General features: G+C 40.7%; 1 protein-coding gene across 2 annotated transcripts in view; it reads left to right on the top strand.

Annotated features, from left to right (window-relative positions):
- Positions 1 to 7608: 7608 nt before the first annotated feature.
- The window catches only part of SLC25A53 (solute carrier family 25 member 53), a 58361-nt gene continuing 53123 nt past the window's right edge, over positions 7609 to 12846 (top strand). For both annotated transcript variants that reach the window (XR_007722570.1, XR_007722569.1), the window contains exon 1: positions 7609 to 7760. The gene's annotated coding sequence lies outside the window, so the exon portion shown is untranslated. The remainder of the gene's footprint in view (positions 7761 to 12846) is intronic.

Genomic DNA, 12846 nt, shown 5'->3' with positions numbered 1-12846 from the left:
GATTGGGCCATGGCTTGGTCCCCACAAACAAGAGACTTGATTAGCCAAATGAAACAAGAGTCAAGTGCTGCATGACAATGTAGGTACTCAGGTTAATAAGTACTGTTAATAAGAGCTGTTAATAAGAAGCTAACGAAATCATGTAATTTATTTTATTTTATTTTATATATTTTTTGAGACGGAGTCTTGCTCTGTCACTCAGACTGGAGTGCATTGGTGTGATCTTGGCTAACTGCAACCTCCACCTCCCAGGTTCAAGCCATTCTCCTGCCTCAGCCTCCCGAGTAGCTGGGATTATAGGCATGTGCCATGACACCTGGCTAATTTTTGTATTTTTAGTAAAGATGGGGTTTTGCCATGTTTGCCAGCCTGGTCTCAAACTCCTGACCTCAAGTGATCCACCCGCCTCAGCCTCCTAAAGTGCTGGGATTACAAGTGGAGCCACTGCGCCTGGCGGTCTAATTTAAATATATATACCTTTTACACATACTATAAGAGGTGGGTGTTTTTTAAACTGGAGTCTAATGATAGAGTATGTGAGGTTTCTACAAGTATGTGTTTTACTTTTGTGTTTGATTTTAAGCATATTCTGAAATATCTGTATGACCACATAACTAACTGCTGTCACATGATTAGGACATGCATTTGAGTTTATTTTCACAATGAATTAGCATAAGGTAATACTACTTTAATTGTCATGATCTAGTGAGAAGACAAATGAGGTGAACCTCATACTTGGCATCTTCCTATACAAATGAAGGGTTGCAGTAGTCTGAAAAGAAGAAAGTGATGGGAAAGTGGAGTCAAACCCAAGACATACTTACAAGCATTCTGAAGGCCAAGAGCATATGCTTGCCAGTCAGTAGTATGTTCACGTTTCTAGGGCAGTTTTGTTTCATCATATATACCACATTACACTGACTTTGTAAAAAAGTTTGTGCACAATTTGTAAATTTCCTTTGGTGTTACATTTGTACAAGAGCTTTATGAACATGCAGTTTATACTTAGTGTTTGCTTACATTTAAGAAATATTATAAAAAGAATTTACAGAAATGTTTGGGTGTGAGATAATTAAAAAAAAAACAAAACAAAACAGAGGTCCTAGGCCGGGTATGGTGGCTCATGCCTGTAATCCCAGCACTTTGGGAGGTCAAGGCAGGCAGATTACCTGAGGTCAGGAGTTCGAGACCAGCCTGGCCAACATGGTGTAACCCCATAGCCTGAGAGCAAACCCTGGGGTAATCTGCCTTGAAGTCTTCAGATGCATGATTTACCTACCAGAGAGCTGATGGCTGCAGGAGAGACTGAGTGGTATCGAGAATTGTCAACTAACTTTTATCATTTTGTTTACCATTGGATAGAAATACACTGGACTTGACCCTTATCTAACTTTTATAATTAGATAAGGTAATCTAACCCCTATAATTTTTTCATGTGATTGATGAGCTCAAAGTGTGTGTGTGTGTGTGTGTGTTTGTGTATTTAGCTGAGTCAAATATCACCAACAAAACCTGCTGATAAAACAAAGCTTGAATTTCTTATGTATTTTGGCAAGGAAAACCTCAGCTTCCACAAACTTTGGCAATGTTTCAGAGGGGAATGTCTGGGCAGAATTTATTAAGAATTGGAAGTTTGATTTAAGGTGGGTATTTCAATGTGGGGTCTTGATTAAGATTGGGTAAGAATCATTTTACAATAATCCAGGATTGGTGGAAGAAGCAAGATGAGGATTTTGAGGTGAGAAATTCAGAGAATTGTAGGGGGCAAACTGTTAATGCTTTCCATTGAAGAGGTGGTAGGTCTTTCAGGAAGTTCTGTAAAGGATGTTAAGAATTAGATCAATTCTTTTTGCACGTGGATGTCCAGAAGCTCCTACATTATTTATTGAAAAGACTATCTTTCCTCCATTGTATTGCCCTTGCTCCTTTGTCAAAGATCAGTGGACATTTAAGGAAAGGATGAGTTTGGCTTGGGAGAAAGAAGATTAGTGAGGGCTTTACAGTGAGTGACATTTGGCCTGGGCTTTTAGAAGAGTAGGCCAGCAAAAGATGGGCAATTTAGACGAAACGTTGTAACACTGAAATTGTGGATCGTTTCTGTGGTGAAACTGGTGAATTCTGAAAGATACATGATGGACTTAGAAAACGTTTTTGATAATAAATGGTGTGATATCAATCATATACAATCATAGAAACCCTTGTGAACAAATGTGAACCTGAAAGAACCAATCCTTCAAGATGAATCCCGAAATGCTAATGGCCTAAATTTAAAATAGAGAGCCAAACAGCCATTTGCTGACTAGAGGTCATACACCCACTCTGAGTTCCCAAAAAACCTCCACCTTTTTAACTTTGGGACTTTTAGAACTCAGCTGTATCAACCAATCAGAGTTCAGCCATATCAACCAACTGGGGCTCAGCTGCTTCCACCAATCAGAACTAAGCAAGTTTTATCCTTCATTTGCATAAATGGATGTGATTGGGAACTTGGGTGTGAACTTTTGCAATTAAACCTAAACACTCTTTTTGTTGTCTGGAACACACCTTCATCTTAAACCTGTTTGCAAACTGTTCAGTGAAATAAAGTGTCTTTCCTCCAAATTCTTTTTCAGAGAACTTTTGTTCACACCCTTAAGGGTTGATGGCAAAAAAAATTTTGAGAAATAACAGCCAGGGGGACGATTATAACATTTTTACATTTGTCCTCGTATAATTTTCTTCTTCTTTTCTTTTCTCTTTTTTTTTTTTTTGTTTGTTTTTTGAGACAGAGTCATGCTCTGTCTGCTCTGTTGCCCAGGCTGGAGTGCAGTGCCACGATCTTGGCTCACTGCAACCTGCAACCTCCACCTCCTGGGTTCAAGCGACTCTCCTGCCTCAGCCTCCTGAGTAGCTGGGATTACAGGTGTGCACCACCACGCCTGGCTAATTTTTGTATTCTTAGTAGAGATGGGGTTTCACCATGTTGATCAGACTTGTCTCAAACTCCTAACCTCGTGATCTGCCCGCCTCAGCCTCCCAAATTGTATAGGGGTGAGCCACTGCGCCCAGCCTCTTTCTTCTTCTTTTTTTTAAAAAATATGATATATTGCTCCCCTGTAAAATTCTATCCAGTCTAATTTTAAGTACTTTAAAAATTTTAATGAATGGGGTAATTCACCATTCTTTAATTGCTCTTACCAAACCTTTGTTTAACCATTGTTACAGATAAGTTAGGAAAGTCATATCTCCTCTTTGATGTATATGTGTGTTAAGCAAGTAGCTATGATATTCTTTCCTATGCTTTAATGAAAATCTTGTACACAACTAAAACATTCCATGAGACTTATAAATATTATAATTTATTTGACTAACGTAGAAAGGGCTTTTCAGAAACAACCAACATTTCTCAGATCAGTATGAATTTTTAGTTTAATGATATTTTCTTAAGAAAATGTTTGTTTTAGCTGCCAAAAGTAACCACTTAAAAGACCCTCCATAATCTGATTTTTTGGAGAGGAAGATGATCATATATTTGCTTCCATACAGCAAAAAAGGAATTAAAATAAATTATGATATATAATATATGTAAATAAAAATAATAAAAGGAACCAATTACAAGAGGTCATAGCAAAAGGAATGTATTAAAATATATTTAGAACTAGGTAATCCCAAAGAAAATTATTATCTTGGTTCTTTTATTGTAGCTAGAGGAATGGACTTAGTCAAGTGAGATTAGAATCAGTGACTATACATTATGTACTATGTAAATAATAGGATATATATTTTGGAGGAGATGCTAGATGTTTTGAAATTTTCCTCCTTGCAAATATATATTTTAACAATCTGGTCATTTTCAACCTGAACTTTTTTTTCAATCTGAACATTACTCTTAACTAGTACTTGTACACTTTTACAATATTATGATTGAGGTTTGTAAAGATGATTCAGTATGTCTTCTGAATCATAGAAGAATTATTAAATTAGGATATGTTTTATTATTTGCAAGCTGGTAATCTGGTCTATTTTTGTTTCTTTTTTTTTTTTTTTAACACTTCTAGACTAATCGGAGCATCCTTATCAGGTATCTAACCTTGGGCTCATTCTTTGATCATCTCTGATAACACAGAGTTTACACTCAACAGACATATAGCAACCAACAGCTGATAAATTTAAGATTCATGCTATTATAGCAGTACCTATCACAAAATAATTGTGACCTAACTAAAATTTTAACAAATGCCACATAACTATTTTTAATAAAAACATTTTTCCACAATGAAGCACAAACAATCTTCATTTCTAATTTGATAGAATGTAGTCTGCTGGTGTCACCAAGACAGTAGATTTCAGGAATAGGGCAGATCTCATTTTAATCTGAGTTAGGACAGATGTTCAAGTTTGACTTGAGGGGTCTTATCCAGTTACATCTTAACTCACTCCTGACTTCCCCAGAGATGGGTATGATGGCTCTGCCTACAACAGAGGGTCTACAGAGGGACTTCTTTACATAATCCTCTGACAAACATGAGCTGAGCATGAGTATTAGGGTTCCCTAGAAGCAGAGCCAGAGGTGGGGCATGATTCTTGTGCAAGTGATTTAGAGCGAGTGCTCTCAGCAGCAAGGGAGTGAGAGAAGCAGGATATGGCTGAGGGAAAAAACCTAAACTCACTGGAAACGAGCTCTAGCCTAATCCCAGGAGGAGCTCTGGAGTAGGATTTGCACCATAGAATTGGTCAACCTTGAGGCAAGGTACCTTGTACCCTCATCATCAGTCAGTCATTGCTTTTGGCTGCAGGGTTGTGTGTGTAGGGGTTGGGGGTATTAAACAGCAATCTCCCAGGCAATGAACCTCTTCTGCAGAGTGCAATTCTGCAGAGAAGGAAGCAGCTGTATTTATCAGCTAATACCCACAGCAGCTGGGGGATGGATCTATCTGCCTTGTAAAGGGGGCCTGAACTGGTCACCAGCTGTGTAAAACACTATGGCATAGAAACACTGTCATATATATGTTAGGATCCCAGAACAGTTCTTAAGAAACAAATAACTGAAACATACTGAAGGAAGCACTGCAGAACCTGAACACTTAAATTATGTACGTAGAACACTGCTTCTAAAAATATGCTACGAGTACAACTAGGGATGCTAGGAACACATCTCCCTTTCTAACATTGGGTTTACGAACATCCTCTCCCCTCAACTACCCAGTTTGCTTAGCAGTAGCAGCTGGTGGTGAATTCTGCCATTAGGGCAAGATGCCCAGCAAGGAAAGAACTGGGTTGGTTAGGAGAATTTAAGGCAGTGGAAGTCTCTGGAATGGGGATATGGTGTGTAGGGTGAAAGGAGCTGAAAGGGAAAGGTTTCTTTGTGTATGAGACCCACTCACCAATTTCCACCATTTGTTTATTTCTACCGACCCTAGAGACACTCTTGTCAGTTTGTCTTTCCTCTGCCAACACTTTTGCTTTGCATCAGGATTTTTCTCTTTCCTGGCCTCTGGAACTCGACTTCTCACAGCTCTACCCCTTACACTGACATTTTCTAATAGTTTGACAGCTAGAAATAATGGAGAAAATTAAGTAAAAAGTTTTTCAATCCTACCTCTGTTATTTTTGTTTTTAAATTTGGCCAAGTCCAGACATGTATGCTACTGTTGGGTGTCGGGGGAGAAAATAAAAGACAAGATGATTTGCCTGCAATTCAAACCCAAGAGGGTTTCCTAGGTGTGGAGTGATGGGTTCTGAAATGCCAAATGAGAAATAAGGTCAGGGAGCTACAAAAGAGGTACAGAGGTAGGGACAAAGCAGTGCTTCATTTACCTTCAGCAAACCTGGCGATTTACCTTCTCCTTCAGTCCCTTCACCATCACCAATCCTTCCCCTGAAAAAACCACTGTGGACCACCTGATGATAAGTTGGGAAGTGAGAGTGGGTGGGTGTGGAGCAAGAATAACAACATCCTGAGTACCATACACTCTGAAGGAACAGAGGGAATTCCTATTCTGTTTTAACCTGGGACAGAGGGGATGGCCCTGTTCTCTCCAGGCTGAGGCAGTAATTCCTGACTCTAGGGACTGCTGATATGGAAATTACTACTACCACTCTAGGTGGAGTCAGATGAGTATGTTAAAGAGTCTCATTGTACTGTCCTAAAATAAGCAAGATCTTCGTTAATATCCAAGCTTTACAGAATGGTGGGATGAAGTGAAGGCCCTATACCTTTATCCCCAGTAGTCTTCAGTACTATAGGCAGTAACAGGGCCTGTGTGGCACAGTGGAGGGCAATGAGTGAGCTGTTTATGCCAATTCCTAGTATAGTCACCTCTTTGGCTGCCAGCCTTCAAGGGAGAGATCTTTGCCTTACTGGGGTCTGCCCTGCTGCTTCTGAAGTGAACCTAGTCTTCCTGTATGGGCATTGAGCAACTCTTGGGGTGGGGAATCGGGGGAGAGAGAGCACTTGAAAAGAATTTATGGTGGCTTTTTTTCTCGGTGATATTTGAGAGATACTAGGACACATCTGAATGTATCTGGGTTTAAGTCTTGGCTCTATTTGTTATTAGCTCTGTGACCGTGGGCAAGTTATTGATTTATATGCAATGTGACTAATCTGAGTTTTCTTAGCTGCTTTAAGCAGACAAAGAGGACAGGAAAGGGTAATACACTTAACAACCAGCAAAGGGTTATTGTGAGGATGAAGCAATAACAACAAAATGGGTTTAAAGCACTTATCATAGTGCATGGTCCATGGAACTGCAAATGTTGGGTTTTGCTTATTTTAGGACAGTACAAAGAGACTCTTTAATATACTCTTCTGACTCCAACCAGAGTGGTAGTAATTTCCATATCAGCAGTCCCTAGAATCAGGTATTACTGCCTTAGCCTGGAGAGAACAGGGCAATCCCCTCTATCCCAGGTGAAATGATTATTATCATTTATTATTTATTAGCCAGAGGTCTTAGGTGAGAACAAATTCAATCATAATTTATATTTCAATATACTGCTTAACTCCATGACAGGCAATGTTCTAGGTGTTCCTCACATGTGAAATTTTAATATTTTAACTGCAACTCTGGAGGTAAGTACTATTATTATACCCATTCTACAGATGAGAAAGCCAAGGAATAGCATGCTTGAATCACTTGCCCAAGATGCCATGGTTAGATAGTGGTACAGTGGGAATTCGAACGCGGGAACTCAGGTTTCAAAGTCTGTGCTCTTTACATACTCAGTTAAAGAGTCAGACAAGAACCAAAAGGAGATGGAGAATGGAGGGTAGAAAGGGCACAGGTTCAAGGTGAAAGGTCAGAAACTGCAAATTGGGAGTTTGGGTTGGTCTAGCAGCTTGAAGGCGTCATCGTGAACTGTTCACCTAAGTAAGTTAAGCTCCTGTTTAATAATGATTGATAAGCTTGCAAGCCAACTTAAAAACAAACTGGGGAAATGTTCCAACAGATGACTAAGTCTTTTAGGTCTTTTTACCTGTGTCTTTTTGGTCTCTTTACGAGATTAGTCGCCTGGCTCTCCCAAACAGACCAGCCAACGGACGTGGCCGCAAAGGGGTTAATGTCGAGGCGGGGCGGGGCGGGGAGGGGGCGAAGAGGGGGGCGGCTGAGCGCAGGGCGGATGGCGAGAGCGGAAGCAAAGAGGATTGTGGGAGCTCCGTTGTGCGTCGCTTCAGGGAGGGCGGTGGATGGGCGAGGGTCCGGTCACTGCGACTGCCGCTGCTCTCCGAGGCCACAGGACAGGGGCCGTGGGTCGCCGTCATGAAAGCGAGCGAGGCGGAGGTTTGTAGCACTTCTTATGGGCTGAAGGCGTAGACACATCCTGCTTCCAGCCGAGTAGGCAAACGGGAATGGGGGGATCGGAAGTTGCGAGGGGATGAGGAGTCGGAGGAACTGACAAGAGGACGGACCCGGCGGCGAGAATTGATTGCGTAGCTGTAGGATTAAGGGGCGTGTCAACTGTGTTGTGTGTGTTGACACTGAGATGTGTGAATCTTACTATTTTTGGCTGGGGACAGGCGGGGTCTCTGGGGGGGGGGGGGCGGACAGATGAATGGAGGATAAAATCAGGGCGAAAACGTGTTGTCTACAGGGCACCAATACATCTGAATCTCATCTCGGCAGGATGATTTTATGGAAAGATCTGGGTCGCTGGTTTCAGATTCCGCTATTGATGCGTTGATTGATTCCCTTACCAAAATACCAAGTACCTGCTCTGTGCTGGGTACTGCACTAGAGGCTCCGGATAAGGAAAGGAATTCGGCTTTTCCCTCGACATTTACAGCCTGCCGGTTGCTATCTGCATTTGGAGACAGGCTATTACAATACAAGGAGGCAGAGATCCTGTGTTGTGAAAACCTACTGGGTGCCACCGAACTCACCTGGGAGTTTAGATCTGGGACGGCTCTTTGATGTGGTGATTTATCATATATTTTGAAGACAAAATAAGCAGGGCAAAAACGAAGTGCGATTTTCCTCCAGGCACCTTCCCTCCCTGTTGAGGTGAACTGGAGAACTGAGTAGCATTTAAGGCCCAAAACTAGTTTCTTTTTCTTTTTTTTCCTTTTTCTTTCTTTCTTTTTCTTTTCTTTTCTTTTTTTTCTTTTTTTCTTTTTTTTTTTGATAAGGAGTCTCTCTACTTCTGTCGCCCAGACTGGAATGCAGTGGCGTGATCTCGGCTCACTGCAACCTCCGCCTACCGGGTTCAAGCGATTCTTCTGCCTCAGCCTCCCGGGTTGCTGGGGTTAGAGGCGCCCGCCACCACTCCTGGCTAATTTTTATATTTATAGTAGAGCCGAGGTTTCACCATGTTGGCCACGTTGGCCTTGAACTTCTGACCTCAAGTGATCCTCCTGCCTCGGCCTCCCAAAGTACTGGGATTACAGGCATGAGCCACCGCACCCGGCTCCCACAGCTAGTTTATTTCTGGTAAGAGCATTTGCCCATCACATTGGCACTTCCAGGCCCCTCTGGAAGAATCAGTCTTACGTGAGTGCAAAGCCTGCAAGCTCTGGGTAGGACTACAGTGGAGGTGCCAGTTACTTGGTTTTCTAGCAAACTCGGTTCACAGCAGGGAATTGTGCACCCAGCAGAAATCCTAAGCAATATTTTAAAGCTTCTGAACAAGAAAAGCAGCCTCTTTGTTTACCAGATAAACAACAGTATAGCAGTCTAAGTCAGTGGCTCCCAAACTTTCCTGTGAATCAGAATCAGATGGAGGGTTTCTTAAAATAAAGATTGCTAGGTCCCATCCATAGAGTTGCCCCTACAGTTGGTCAGGAGTGGACCCCTGAATTTACATTTCTAACTAGTTCCCAGGAGATGCTGATACTCCTGGACATGGGGCCATACTTGGAGAACTATAGGTCCAAACGGAACTGACAATAAATCTGAAAGAATATCTCCTGGAATCCCTTAGAACTCGGGAGGCATAGGTTGCAGTGAGCCAAGATTGCGCCACTGCTTGCCAGCTTGGGCAACAGAGCGAGACTCTGTCTCAAAAAAAGAAAAAAAGAAAAATCTCCCATAGGGAAAGCTAGGCACACTCCTAAAGGTCAGGCATGTCTGAATTCAGACACAGTAGATATGAAATAAAATTGACTTACTTGACACTGCTTAGAAAATCTTTTTATTTTTATATTTGTATAATTTTATTGTATATTAACAAATTGTATACATTTATGGAGTTCAAAGTGGTATTATATGTGTACAGTGTAGAATGATTAAATCAAGCTAAATAACATATTCATCACCTAAAATATTTATCTTTTTTTACACAAAAATGACTCAACATGGAACTTAATAGTTTTTTTGTGGTGTTAACATTTGAAATGTACTCTTAGCTATTTTGCAATATGAAATTTTGAATTATCACCACTATTCTATTACCTGCTTCTGTGGGTTCCATTGTTTTAGATTCCACATACAAGTGAGAACATGAAGTATTTGTCTTTCTGTGCCTGGCTTATTTCACTTAGCATAATATCCTCCAGGCTCATCAATGGACAGATTTTCCTGATTTTTGAAGATTGAATAGTATTCCATTGTGTATGTATAGCACATTTGCTTTATCTGTTCATCCACTGATGGATACTTAGGATGATCCCATAACTTGGCTATTGTGATAAATCCTGCAATGAACATGAGAGTGCAGATATCTCTTCGACATACTGATTTCAAATTCTTTGTATATATACTCAGAAGTGGGATTGCTGGATCATATGGTAATTCTATTTTTAATTTTTTGAGGAACCTCCATGCAGTTTTCCATAATGGCTGTACTAATTTATATTCCCACCAATAATGTATAGGGTTGCCTTTTCTCCATATCCTGGCCTGTTATCTTTCATCTTGTTGATAATAGCCATTCCGAAAGGTGTGAGGTAATATATCACTGTGATTTTAATTTGCATGTCACTAGCAATTAGTGATGTTGAGCATTTTTTCTTATGCCTGTTGGCCATTTGTGTGTCTTCATTTGAGAAACGTCTATTCAGGTCCTTTGTCCATTTGTTAATCAGGTTATTTGTCTTTTTGCTATTGAGTTGTTTGAGTTCCTTATATATTTTGGACATTAACCTCTTATTAGAAGTAGGGCTTGCAAATATTTTCTCCCAATCTGTAGGCTGTCTCTCCACTCTGTTAATTGTTTTCTTTGCTGTGCAGAAGCATTTTAGTTTGATATAATCTCATTTGTGTAGTTTTGCTTTTGTTATTTGAGCTTTTGGGGTCAAACCCCCAAATTCATCGCCCACCAGTGTCCTGTAGTTTCTTCCCTAGGTTTCCTTCTTGTAGTGTTATGGTCTCAGGTCATATATTTAAGTCTTTAATAAAATGGATGTGTTTTTGTTGCTTGTGTGTTTTGAATGGTCGAGCAAAGATCATCTTCCTGAACTAAACAAAGCGAATTGTTTTTCTCCATTGTAGTTGTCACAGTGACTTATACCATAAATTGGTTAAAAACACAAAGTAGCTGTTTTCTATTCAAATCCCTTGCTGGTTTTTATATATTCAAGTAGTTGTTTACAGTGGAATTCACACCTCCACTATGTCAACAACAAAAAATGAAGTGTTCCTAATTTCTGGTAATAAATTATATTTGAGGTTAAAAATTAAAAAGACAATGTGACAAGCTAATTGACAGAGAAAGATTAGTGTAAGAAGTCAGAATTGGTAGGTAGTTCCCCCCCACCAATAAAACCCTCCCTTTAGAAGAAATACAGTCATTCATTGCATAGTGGCATTTTGGTCAACGATGGACCACCATCGTTGTCCCATGAGATTATAATGGTAGTCCCATGAGATTATAATGGAGCATATATAGAAACCTGATATACAGCACTTGATACTGGCCTTGCAGATCAGTTGGGGTAATGATTGATGTTCATTATTGGTACTGGGACATTTTGTTTTTCATATGAGAAAAAAATATGTATATATACACACACACACTCTAGGTTTGTGTAAGTACTGTCTATGATGTTCTCACAATGAAATTGCCTAACGATGCATTTCTCAGAATATATTCCTGTTGCTTTGCAAGGTGTGACTGTAATCATTTTATTTACTCTAGAACACAGAATCGGAAATCTCATTGTGTTACAGATTAATTTGAAGCCTTCCTTTAGGGGTTGGCCCTAAACAGACTCCTGTAGGGTGGCAGTCCACAGTTATACCTCCTGTTCAAACCCCCTTCCATGACCCTGAAAAAGGCTAGGACACATTTTCAGAAATTTCACTGATCATTCTAGACTCTAGTCAATGCTTCATCCCAAATCTTGCTAGGCCAGTTACAAAACAAAATAAGTGAAACCCCAAACCAAACACTCAGACACACATAAAAAGACAACCAAAAAGTCCATACAAACTGGCCTGAGTCTATTGTGAGTGTTTGTAGGGGCCAGCAAGGTGCTAGGATGGCCAGTGCCTTGGATGTTTCAGAAATCTGTTCCTAGGCTGGGGGTGGTGGCTCACGCCTGTAATCCCAGCACTTTGAGAGGCCAAGGCAGGCAGATCACAAGGTCAGGAGATCGAGACCATCCTGGCCAATATGGCAAAACCCCGTCTCTACTGAAAATGCAAAAATTAGCTGGGTGTGGTGGTGCGCGCCTGTAGTCCCAGCTACTTGGGAGGCTGAGGCAGGAGAATCACTTGAACCTGGGAGGCGGAGGTGGTTGCAGTGAGCCGAGATCGTGCCATTGCACTCCAGCCTGGGCGACAAGAATGGATCGCCATCTCAAAAAAAAAAAAAAAAAAAAAAAAAGAAAAATCTGTTCTCTATCATATCCATATTCCAAAGGAGTCAGCAAGACAACCACATATGACTCCTGAAAATTAATCAGATTTTCCACGTGATTGGTGAGCCTCTCACTTCATGCTTGTGCACTTACCCTGCCCGTCCACACTAGTCCTCATCTCTGTCTAAATCCACACCTAGTCTTACAGGCAGTGTTATTTTTCGTGAAATGTGAGGAGATAAAACAAACCTATGTAAGTTTGAACTCTGCAGCTCCATTTCCTAAATGATGCCTGAGTAGTAATGATTTAATTTTGTTGCATGAACATGCAGTATCTCAGGGACCCTGAGAGTTTACAGATGGTTGTGAAGGAGAATTTTGGGTCAAGAGTGTCAAAGCAGCAAACACGATTACTCCAGAATTCAAGTTCAGATGGGATTGTTTCCAGTCCATATTTTCTGTGTGCTACAGCTGATTCCTTAAACTAAACTTTAAATCAGTATGTGTCTCTGACCTGAAGTTGGGTGGGGATTCTGGTCTGGCACTGAACTACTAGGTTATGGAGGTCAGTGTTTTCTTTGGAACGGTTTTTCTGAGGGTAAGAGTCCTTGCATCAAGCAAATGAGAACTAT

This window comes from Macaca thibetana, chromosome X (assembly GCF_024542745.1).
Source record: "Macaca thibetana thibetana isolate TM-01 chromosome X, ASM2454274v1, whole genome shotgun sequence".
In the NCBI taxonomy this organism is placed as follows: Eukaryota; Metazoa; Chordata; class Mammalia; order Primates; family Cercopithecidae; genus Macaca; species Macaca thibetana.
The sequence above is the reverse complement of the archived record's forward strand: the minus strand, read 5'-3'. Positions and strand labels throughout refer to the sequence as shown.